The 12,551-nt window shown below is 43.9% G+C and overlaps 1 protein-coding gene across 4 annotated transcripts in view; it reads right to left on the bottom strand.

Annotated features, from left to right (window-relative positions):
• Window positions 1-12,551, bottom strand: part of LOC138526457 (zinc finger protein 135-like) — a 102,119-nt gene that overhangs the window by 11,219 nt on the left and 78,349 nt on the right. The gene's annotated exons all lie outside the window — the stretch shown is intronic.

The raw sequence follows: 12,551 nt of genomic DNA, 5'->3' as shown, positions 1-12,551 counted from the left end.
GACAGTACAGGGAGAGTTCCAGAAGGGAACGTAAAATCCATAATAGCAGCCAGACCTGATGGTTCTATGTTATTTTGCCGCAGGAATTTTCGTCGCGGGACTTTTCATCGCCGTTTTTTTATTGAAAAAAACTCGTTTTTTATTTTTTTTGTTTTTTTGGGGGGGTTACCCACCCAAACCCCCCCTTTTTTAAAATTATTCCCTTTCACCCACAAATATTTATTTAATTTTTAACCCCCCCACCCCAAAAAAAAACGCGGCAAAAGAACTGTATACCGACCTGATATAGCTTCACTTCACTCCCTTTGAGCCTCAGCTGGGTCCAAGTGAGGCTAGTCACATTAGCCAATCATGTATAGTTCAGACCAGAATCTAACATGTGCAGGCTCTTGACCAGAGTCCCACCCATGGGAAGTAGACACCACCGTATAAAAACCCAGCTGTTCAGTTTTGAGCTGTTGGAAAGTGAGACACTGTAAAGCGAGACCCAGGAGAAGGAACTGGAGAGTGAACCCCAGAGATGGCAGGAGACACCAGAGGTCATTGCAAGATAACACTGGAGGAGCATGGGGAGGAGATTTAGGGACTGAGGTGCAGGGACCAACCAGAGCTTTGGAGAAAGGTTTGCAGGGGTCACTCATAGATTTTAAAGTAGGGGTGCAGAGGTTACCCTATGATTTAGAGGCTGGCGTGCAGGGCTCACCCAGAAGTCTGCAGATTGGGGTGCAGGGGTCACTCAGAGATGTAGACGTTAGGGGTCAAATTTCAGAGTATATGTTTGAGATAGACCATCTGATTGATCTCACTGCCAGCAAAGCACACAACAGAGAAGGGAAGGCATACACATGAATGCATAAATTGACAGACATACACACAGATGGGTAGATGGGTGGGCGTATGCTCGCACACACACACACCCCCACACCACCACACACACACCTATAAAAATAGATCAATGAGACTGATAAAAACGTTTAGTAGTTAGACACAGAATAACAGAGAAAGAAAGAACCGCACGTAAACAGACCTACAAACAGATAGCCAAGAAAACAGGCATCTTGTAAACAATAAAGCATCTAATTAAGGAACGTGCATAAACATATGTTTATGTATTGTAAAAAAATGTAGAATTAAGTTTTAATGAATGCCTCCGATGTATAAATATATATAAAACAGTATTTACAATATTATGCTTTTAACAAATTGGTGCAATCTTGATAAAGTTTTAGAAGTTTTGAGATTACATATTGTTTTAAATATTTTTTTTTATTTGGTTATTTTCATATTCAAAAAAGAAGAAACACAATGTACAACAAAAACCCAACCTCCCACCCCTCCACAGCTGGATATCCCCCCCTGACCTTGTATGGTTACATTACAGATATATATATAATTAACAGATATCAAGAATACGTAAACGTTGAGGGCAATGTGGTACATTAAAGTCTGATTTTAAGAATTCAAGTACCTCCGCCCAGTCAACTGAACATTTAGAATGTTCGCCCTGAATTGCATTAGTAGTCCATTCATATGCTACAAAGTTTCAAATCCTATAAAACCATTCGATCATCATCACTGAGCAAACCCCAACAAGGCGGCCAGCTGCAGCAGCACAAATGTTCTACGTTTTTGCTTTGAATTACTACACATAGCAGAATTAAATACCAACAACAGCTTTGATTTCATGGAAGTAGGGTTTGACACACCAAACAATTGTTGCATATGTGTGTCAATCTCTGCCCAATCGCCCGTCAATACCGGACAGTGCCACCAAACATGACCCCAGTCCCTAGTCGCTCCACACTGTCTCCAGCATTGTTCCAACAGAGAGGATTTAATCTTATGCAAACGTGCAGGCGTATAGTGCAACTGCGTTAACAGTTTAAACCAAAATTCTTCCAGTTGTATAGAGAGGGTATACTTAGGAATGTCCTTCCATAATCCTTCCCACTCTTTGGCCGTGACTAATACCCCCAGTCTAAGCTGCCATCTAGCTTTATAATGCAAAGGAATGTTAGGAGATGACCGTTCAAAATTGTATACAAATTTGATATTAAACCCTTGTTACCTGGATTGGTAGTTCTAATGCACCCCTGTGCCCATCCAAATTTAGTTTGCGTGTGTAAGGCGGATACCAAAGAAGGGGACAGAGACACATTTAGAATTTCCGATTTATCCAAATTGATTTTGAGACCCGCTACCAAACCATACCGCTCCAATTCTTTTTCTATTCCCAACAAAAGCGTGGCCGGTTCCGAAACTGTCAATAACATATCATCGGCGTTCGCCATCATTTTGTGTTCGATCCCTCCAAAACAAATACCGGGAATACTGTACGTTTGTCGGATTTTTGCCAAAAAAGGCTCAAGACCTATAGCGTACAACAATGGTGACATGGGGCAACCCTGTTTGGTGACACGCTGCAGACATATAGGGGAGGAGAGTTGTCAATTCATTAACAAATGGGCCACCGGGAGATTATAATTAACTTTAATTCTTGCTATAAACTGAGAACCGAATCCCATTTTAACCATAACCTGAAAAAGAAACGACCACTCTACACGGTCGAAAGCCTTTTTGGCGTCTAATGAAAGAAGCAGCGCAGGGATCTGCCTCAGTGCCACCCTTTGTAACACATGACATACACAGAGTATATTGTTGTGTGTCTGTCGATTTATTTAAAAACCCTGACTGGTCCGGGCCGATGATAGATGGAAGCAGATTCTCCCTCCGATTTGCCAAAACCATTGAATACATTTTGGCGTTGAGGTTAACTAAAGCTATAGTCGATAGGACCCACGTCTCCCAGGATCTTTACATGGCTTTGGAAAAAGTATAATCTTCACTTTTTCCATTGAGGGAGATATACTTCCTGAGGTCAGAAATTAGTCATAGAGATACGTTAGCCTTGGAACCAAAACATTGCTGAACATCTTTTAAAAAAAGGAACAGAGAACCCCTCTGATCCAGGGGATTTATTAAGGGGAAGCGATTTGAAAACCATCATCACTTCTTCAATAGTAATTTCTTTTTCCAAAGCCTCACGCTCTAGCTGCGAGATCTAAGAGAGTTTTACAGTCTGCAAATACAATCTCTGTAACCTGTCCTCCGGTTCCTCAGTCTGAAAAAGATGCGAGTAAAACGACATGGTTCGGTAACACTACCCCCATCAGGCAATTTTATCGATAGGATAGTCTGTGAAGCGATCTTTGACGTAATTGTCGTGCCAACAGTCTATCCACCTTATTGGCTTTGACATAATAGTACTGGCTTAAATACAACAGAGTTTCTCTGCCTTTTTAGTTAAATACAAGTTTAACTTGGCTCTTGCAATTCTATAAGCTTTTAAAATTGCCGGAACTTCACGTGTCTCCATTTCCCCCATTATATCTTGCAATTCAACCTCCAATGTTTTGACCAGGGCTTTTCACTGTCGCCGTTTAATTGCCACCTCTGCGATGAGAGAGTCACGGATAAAGGCCTTAAAGCATCCCAAACCACATTAGCCGAAACATCAGGAGTCGCATTGACTTCAAAATAGTCCACTACCTGTGCCTCGATATTCCCCTTAACCACTGGGTCCTGAACTATTTCTGATGGATATCGTTGTGTCCATACTCTTGGGATAATCCCATCCATATATATCTGTATTGTCAATGGAGCATGTTCAGAAAGCACAATTTGATGACAAATCATTGATCTGACCCCACCTATAAGCGTGCTAGAATCCCACACGCAATCTATGCGGGAGAACGATCTATGGACATGCGAATAAAACGTATATCCTTTTGTTTTCCCCCCTGGGGGCCGGCCACGCATCCACCAAGTCTAAATGAGCAAACTTTTGTTTTAACATATTTGAGGGTGCAGAATGCGCCAAAGAGGGGACAGAACTCCGTTCTGCAACGGGTCCCAAGCTATGTTGAAATCTCCCAACAATATAATAGCTCCCTCACAGAACAGTTCAACCTTGGTAATTACCGATTGCAACAAGCACTCTTGGCCCATTTCCGGGGCGCATATCGATGCCACCATAACTTCTTTGTGACCTATTTCCAAAATAGGAAAAACATACCGTCCCTCTTTATGCACATGCGTTTTCAATACTTTGAGTTGAGGGACAGGTTTCAATGCCAACAGTACGCCCGCTACTTTTGCTTTTGCTTGCCTGTATCACCAATGGGAACCGGCAAAGACGCAGTTTATGCTTTTCCGACAAACAGATATGCTTCTCTTGGAGCGCCACAAAATCCAGTTGGTGATGCCCCAAGAGAGCTTCAAGCTTCCTACGCTTCGTCAGAGTGTTCAATCTCCTAATGTTCAGTGTAAAGCATTTAAATTGACCCATTTGACTGCCATAGTTTAATTTCAGCTTATGTACCACATATTCAAACATATTTTCATATCTGATCCAACATTTCCATGCATGCCCACCTCTCCACCCTCCACCAGCTGCCCCCTCCCGTTACACCCCCCCTAAGCCAAACGTGTCACAAACAAACCCTTCCCATAGTCTCCTGGTGTGAGCCACAGTTCCTAATAAACTCTGAGGAACCTGGCCCCAGCCATCTACCCACTAATCCCCCAGGACCTGACCATTCCCATGATTTCGGCTGCTGGGATGTGTGACCCATGTCCAAAGTTGTTACACCTTCCCCTTCTTCGTCGTCAATTTGCAGCAAAGCCATTCCTGCTGCGCAAGACGTGACCCTGCGTTGCATGCCCTCAATAGAAAAAAGGATACCAAATGGGAATGTCCATCTATACTTAATCCGCTGCTCCCATAGTGCTCTAAATACTGGTTGCATTTCGCGCCTCTTCTGGAGTGTGATTTGGGATAAGTCGTGAAAGAGCTGAATTTCCATCCCATTATATGTAATTGTAGTTTGTTCTCGAGCCGTTCTCAAAATCATTTCCTTTTGTTCATATGAGGTACACGCTGCCAAGACATTGTGTGGGCGAGCTCCCGGATCACTCTGCTTCGGACCTGTCCTATGTAGTCGATCAATTAATACTTGTGGATTCTCTTCGCCGGGGAGCAGGTCCGTAAAGATCTGAGTTATTGCATCCTTAAGCTGTGAGTCAAGGACCGTTTCCAGTAGATTTATCACACTGATATTTGAACGACAGAACCTATTCTCCAAATCCTCATATTGCAGTTCGAGGTTTCGTGTTGCCCTGGCTAGTTCCTCTAAAGCTATATCTGTCATGATCCCAGTCAGAACACATAGTCTTGACTCAGACATTCAGGCTAGGCAGAACACATTACATCAATCAGTAGGTCAAAGGTGGATGTTAGCTTGGCACATATGGCATTTACACCATTCACAGCATCCAGTCCCATAGACTTCCATGGGTTACAATAATAATTCGATGCTCATAAGATGGCCGCCCAGAGAATCCATTTACAAGCAGCAGCACGGTACTAATCATTTGCCATAGGGAGCTACTTAAGCCCTGCCTACATGTATGCTTTGCATCTGCTCCGCTGACAGCGGTGTAACGCTTCCGCCGTTCCTTCTCATAGAATCTATAGAAACCAAAGATAAGAGAAATATTAGTTCTTCCGCTAAATCACAGAGCATCACAGACCACAGATAAGACTTACCTAACAGAAGTTTTCCTCCGACGCTGTCATTTTTCATTGAAGAATAATTGTTTGTTCGCAGCACCTCTTCAGTCAGAAGTTTTCACTCACATACGCAGCATCTTCTGATGGTTTTCCTCAGCTTTCCAAAAAACTCCAGAAAACACAAAAGGTATTTAATTATAAAATTCAAACTTTACAGATTCAAAGATAAGACGTTTTCTAATGCGCTTACGTACCTGAAGTTTCATCAAGTTGTCACCTCACAGTTGTTACTGCGCTTCAGTTTTGAAGGTTGCAGTTACTCTGAATTGGCGAACTTACGTTTCACGTTTCCTCATCCTGAGTAACTCTGCAGCCATTCCGCATCCACAGTTTCTTCTTCATAAAGAAAACTCATCTTTATAATTGCGCATCATTTGTAGTCAGAGCTCCAAATCCCTAGAACCTGCAAAAAGGGGAAAAGACAAAAGTACTCTCCAACGTACGAATCATTTAGAACTCTTAAGGACTACACTATCTTCATCTGCTTATCTACCTAAAGACTAATTCTTTTAAAGAAAAGACACTCTCCTTCAAAGAATTATTTGAGTTTTTCAGCATGCCAAGTTTTTGCAATTGTTTTCACCCTTTCAACGTGCCCCTGTTAAAAAGCAGGATGGAGAGGTCCACAATTACAAAGCACAGGTGAGAAAGAAATTTAGCACTAGAGTCAGAGGGAAGTAAATTTCTAGGTGTTTAAACACACCTCACCTAGTAGTTATCTCATGTAACAGTTTTATAGCATATCTATTGTTGTTATCTGTCTGTCCTAACAGAAAAAGATTCCAAAAGGCTTCAAGGTATCAGGTCTACAGGCTGAAGGGATATTACGCTCCCGAGGAGTCCAGGTAAGCATGACAGAACACAAAGCCATAACTTAAAATATTCCACCTGAGCATAATGGAAAATACAGAAATAGACAATTTGTCCCAGATTTTGGGGGAGTTAAGGGCAGAAGTCCAAGCAGCAAGGTCAGAAACCAATTCTCTTAGGAGAGAGTTGGTGGTTAACAGGGAACACACTGATGAATTGGGTCGCCAATTATTACAGTCTCAAGCAGGACAAGCACCACTTCCTGGTTGATTTCCACACGTTCAGGTTTCCGCTCCCAGTCCTCCTTTGCAGGTGGTTTTACCGGCAAACATTCCATTAGGGTGGACATGCTGCTGATTGGTCCATTCCCTTAGTCAATCGAGATGACCCGTTATTAAGAAACGTCCCTGGTTTTCAGCAGGAACTAGAAAACTGCTCTGCCCGGCATATACAGGGATAGGCCTTGGATAATGAGCTGCTCTCTTTACACCAAGGTAGTCAAAAATTATTGTCTTACATAGCTACTTTTAATCGATTAGTAGCAAGGACTAATTGGCCCGAGGAGAAGAGAACAACACTCTTTTATTGAGGATTATGAGGAGAACTCAAAGACATATTAGCTCAGGTAGTGAGCCCTCCTACAGGTTGTGCTGAATTCATAGACCTTACTATACAATTGGATCATCGGTTGCAAGATCGACAAACTGATCATGCCAGATCAGAGAATAGATCACTCTATGTCCGTTCAAAAGACAGCGGAATTCGTCAAGTGACTGAATGTCATTCAGAGCCAATGCAGCTGGTAGGTGTTTGGGGTCCCATTTCAAAGGAAGGAAGAGAAAAAAGAAGACAACAGAATTTGTGCCTCCATTGTGGTTCAACTGGTCATCATCTTTGTAATTGCCCAGTGAAACCTCCATGGAAACCAGTGGGAGCCGTAGACAAGGCTGACAGGAATATAACAAAGAATGAACTGACAGAAAACTCCAACGCCCGAGAAGTATAGAGGTTGACTTGTCGAGCCAGAAGAAGGAAATTCAGATCTCTCATTTCGTTGTTCCCGTTATCATAAGTAGCGAGCTTCAACGTTCCAAGGTATATGCTCTTGAAGTATATGTGGACAGTGGTGCGATTGGAAGCTACATGGATTACGAACTAGCAGGCAAGATGGGTATTGGCACGCATCCAAAGTCTGTGGTAGAGAATGTCACCACAGTTGATGGTACTCAGCTAATATCCGGACCAGAGACGAAGTATACTGAAGTCTGTACCTTTCTTTGCCAGGATGGACATCGAGAAAAGATCTTGTTTGACCTAATAAGTGCTCCACAGTTTAAAATAATCTTAGGTATTCCATGGTTCGAGAAACATAATCCACAGATTAATTGGTGTGCCAGAACCTTAGTATTCACAGAGGAATGCAAACACCAATGCTATGTTCAAGGCGGAAACTCAGGAAAAGAAGTTCAAGCGATTTCAAGAGAAAATTCCACTTTATGATTAATAGGAATTCTACCACCTGAGTATCAAGATTTTCAAGAAGTTTTTGAAGAGGAACAGGCCAACGTGTTACCTCCACATCGGCCATATGACTGTCAAGTTGATTTAATCCCAGGTTCTCAAACCCCACATAGTAAAATCTATGCCTTAACCTAACCGGACAAACGAATACTAATTTGAAGACATATTTGGATAACTACCTAGCCAATGGTTTTATTCGCCCATCCAAGTCTCCTATGGCCTCTCCTCTGTTCTTCGTGCCCAAGAAGGAAGGGACCTTTGCACTTGCATAGACTATCGTGCTTTAAACCAGATCATAGTCAAGAACAGATACCCCCTTCCACTCATTCCAGTGTTAATGGACCAAGTTAAAGATGTAAATGTTTTTAGGAAACTGGATCTTCGAGGAGCTTACCATTTAGTGAGAATCAAAGAAGGTGATGAATGGAAAACTGCCTTCCGCACAAAATATGGTTTATACGAGTATCAAGTTATGCCTTTCAGTTTATGCAATGCTCCAGCAGCTTTTCAGAACTTTATGAATGATGTTCTACGTGAATTGATAGATGTTTGTGTCGTAGTGTTCATCAATGACATTCTAATGTATTCAAGCTCGGTCCAGGAGCACATAGCTCATGTGAGGGCAGTACTTACAAAGCTACGGCAACACGAGTTATTTGTCAAGGTGAAAAAATGCTCATTTCATGTGACCTCAGTGGAATTTTTGTGATTCATCCTGTCACCATTGGGAATTCAAATGGACAACAGAAAAGTTGAGGCAGTTTTAAATTGGCCTTCCCCTACGTCAGTGAAAGGAGTACAAAGTTTTCTGGGATTCGCCAATTTTTATAGGCGCTTTGTTGCAGGATTTTCCCAACTAGTCCATCCAATAACTTCGTTATTATGAAAGCAGAAGAAATTCTCCTGGACTAAGGAAGCAGAAGAGGCTTTCCAGACCTTAAAGAACCACTTTACCACTGCTCCCATTTTAAGAACCCACAACCTGAGTTACCGTTTGTGGTAGAAACTGTAACGCTCACCTGGCTCCCACGGAGGCGCTGGTCTGGTCTAGGTTGCTGTGGCCTCTTCAAGCGTGATGCGCAGAATTCGGACCACCGATTGAACAGGACCCCCAAATCTTGCTTGTCTGGCCCGTAGGAATATCCTTCTGCAGATGAGAAAGGGGATTAACTGTCTGCTGAATAGTGTGCTTGCTCCCCCCTTTCGCCCTTCCTTCTTCTCTGACTTCCTCCAAAACCCCCGGTTTAGGCTCACCTTATGGTTTGGAAGGATGAACTCTCCATCCTGCTTCTGGTGCAGGGGCGCGCGTTTATCCAGTTACTTCACTGGTTTTCAGAATGGCGCTGGCAAATCCACTTGACTTTTCTGAGCGAAACGCCGTAAGTATGAAGATGCAAAAGTTCAAGTGTGAGTCTCCTTTTATGTTGTTTTTCCTAACCTGTGATCTGTCCTTTATTTCAGGTGCAGAAAAAAGGCGATGCGTTGAGGGGTTAAACTGCCGGTGGTAAAATCAGGTGAGTTAGTGATGGGGCGACCCCTCTAAATGTCTTTATAATTCCCCAGTAATGTATTTTGTCCTTTCCCCATAGGGGACGGGGTGCAGTACCTGCCAAAGATGCGGCGCCGACCCGAGATGTGGAATAGTTCACCAAGAAAAGCTGGTAAGTAATATGGCTGAAAAGTCAGTTTTCCTCTTGTGTTCCCTTGCTCACCTTTTGTCTCTTCTTCTCTTCCCTAGGTGCAGAGATGTGGCGACCGGTGCTGAGAGCCGCGATGGAGCCGGGCGGCGTCTCGGGAACAGGTGAGTGAAGCATGGCGCTGCAGCGAGCAACGCGGTGCTTTTAAATGGAAGTCTTCCTTCAGGAATGCTAGCGTGAAGATTCTGGATGCAGGTAAGAAGGTTGAATAAGTTCTTGGTTTTCACCTTTCTCTTCTCTTATTCCTTACAGGTGTTCCAGGTTCGAGTAGGGCGTGGCTGAAGTCCAGGTGCAGGAGCAGACTCGGTGAGCATTCAGCTACTGGGATGCAGAACAACGCGAAGCACGTGTGGCTGTCTGGGCGTGGCTTAAATAGCCTTGGAAGAAGTTCAAGGTGAGTATTCTTCCACAGCCCCACCCAAGTAACAAAAAAGTTCCTTCAGAAAAATAGTCCCTCCTAAGCCTCATTTGGCTTGGTTCTTCATGCAGCATGGTCTGCATCAGGTGAGTGTGCAGCATGGTCTGCTTCAGGTAAGTGCACAAACACTTCCCCTTATGAGCCTGGTGCCTATGGCGCCAGGACTAATGTCCAACATGAGCCTGGCGCCAACAGCGCCAGGACAGAATCCAAAGAGCCTCTATAAAGGGCCGCTGGGCTTTTACCCGGGGGCGTGATGCCTGCTCCCGGGGGTGCTGGGCCTGGCCTGGTGCTCCGGGGGTAGGCATCATGACAGCACTCCCCCCCAAGGCCCCTCCCAAGGTCGTTTCCCCAGGAGGTTTCGGTTTGTTCGGGAAATTCCGATGGAACCTTTTTACTAGCCGAGGTGCATGTACGTGGTCGCTGGGTTCCCAAGATCTTTCCTGAGGCCCGTACCCCTTCCAATCAATTAGATAGAAAAGTTTTGATTTTGAGATCTTAGAGTCCAAAATGTTCTTCACCTCGAATTCAGGCTCCCCATCTATCTGGGTTGGTTCTGGTGGCTTTATTAATCTGGTTCCTGGTTGCACTGGTTTCAAAAGCGACACATGAAAAACGGGGTGATTCCGCATGTTAGCTGGTAGGTCTAGCTTGACTGCCACTGGGTTAATTATAGCTTTGATCGAGTAAGGGCCTAAATACCTTGGATTAAAAGTCTGAGGTCCCTTGAGCGATAAGTGTTTGGTAGCCAACCATACTTGATCCCCTATTTGGTATGGAGGCGCCTCCTTTCGATGCAGATCCGCATTCTTTTTGTATTTCCCTTTCGCATGTTGTAAGTGTGCAGTAGCATCCTTGAAGGCTTGAGTAATCGTAGAATGCAAATGGTCCACTGCGGGCATTTCGAGGCTCAAAGGTGAGTCCAAGTCTGAAGTACAAGGGTGATGTCCATATAGGGTATAAAAGGGGCTCTGACCAGTTCCAGAGTGTATCGAGTTATTGTATGCATATTCAGCCACCCATAAAATATCCTTCCAATTACCCTCCGATTGGTGCAACATACATCGTAGATATTGTTCAAGGGTCTGGTTCGTTCTCTCCGTCTGACCATCGGTCTGTGGGTGGTGGCTGGTTGAGAGTCTTACGTCGATTTGTGCCAGTTGACAACACTTTTTCCAAAAATGAGAAATAAACTAGCTTCCCCGATCGGAGATTAGTATGGACGGAAATCCATGCAGACGGATGATATTTTCGAGGAATTCCTTGGCAAGAACAAAAGCTGAAGGTAATCCTTTCAACGGAATAAAATGGGCCATCTTGGAAAATAAATCCACCACAACCAGAATAGTATTGTATCCATTACAAGAGGGCAGGTCCGTGATAAAATCTAGTGACAAGGTATGCCAAGGTGCTGGTGGGATATCTAAGGGTTGAAGAAGACCGGCGGGTTTTGTTTTTTGACCTTTGTTTTGGGCGCAAACTCCACAGGACATCACGAAAGATTTAATATCCTTTCGCCAGGTCGGCCACCAGAATTGTCGTTTAATTTGTTCCTCTGTTTTGGCAATGCCAGGATGTCCTTCCATCAGAGTATCGTGATGACGGGAAATAACCAGTTCTTGCAATTCCTTTTCTGGCAAAAATAAACGTCCTTGGAAGTAAGGTAAGCCATCGTTGATTGAAAAGGCAGACCCCCTTTTGATCCAATCCTGCAAGGCTGAAGAGTCCAGGAATAGTTTTACCCGTGTTTGAATGTCTTCAAGGGTTTGTAAAGTGGTTATCCCCAAGATTCTTTGTTTGGGAATTATCGGCACAGGTTCTGAGTTTGTGTCCATTTCTCCCATTCCAATTCGAGATAGCGCGTCCGCTTTGCCATTCTTACAGCTGGGACGGTAAGTGATTACAAAATCGAACTCAGCAAAGAATAAAGCCCATCGGAGCTGTCGTGAAGACTGAGCCTTGGCAGTTTTTAAATATTGTAAATTTCGGTGATCAGTGATCACGGTGATGGTATGCCTGGCGCCAAGAAGATAATGCCGGCAAGCCTTAAAGGCGGACTTAATGGCTAATAATTCCTTATCGGTGATTGCATAATTTATCTCCGGCGGCGAGAACTTTCTGGACCAAAATGCTACGGGGTGCAGTTGGTTGGTTTCGGGGTCTCTCTTAGACAGGACAGCTCCCATGGCTAGGCTGGATGCGTCGGTTTTGACTATATATGGGAGATCAGGACGCGGGTGTTTCAAAATAGGTGCGGACGTAAATTTAGCTTTTAATTCCTGAAAGGCCTGTTCAGCTTCCTCGGTCCATTCAAAACGTTTATTCTTCCGCAAGAGTGCAGTGATGGGTTGCACCACCCGTGAAAATTCCGGGACAAACCTGCGATAAAAATTGGCAAAACCAAGCATGCTTTGGACACCTTTGACCGAACTAGGTGATGGCCATTTGAGGATTTCATCCACTTTCCGTGAGT

The sequence above is a fragment of the Ambystoma mexicanum genome, chromosome 7p (genome assembly GCF_040938575.1).
Source record: "Ambystoma mexicanum isolate Mex_15411 chromosome 7p, UKY_AmexF1_1, whole genome shotgun sequence".
Taxonomy (NCBI): domain Eukaryota; kingdom Metazoa; phylum Chordata; class Amphibia; order Caudata; family Ambystomatidae; genus Ambystoma; species Ambystoma mexicanum.
The sequence above is the reverse complement of the archived record's forward strand: the minus strand, read 5'-3'. Positions and strand labels throughout refer to the sequence as shown.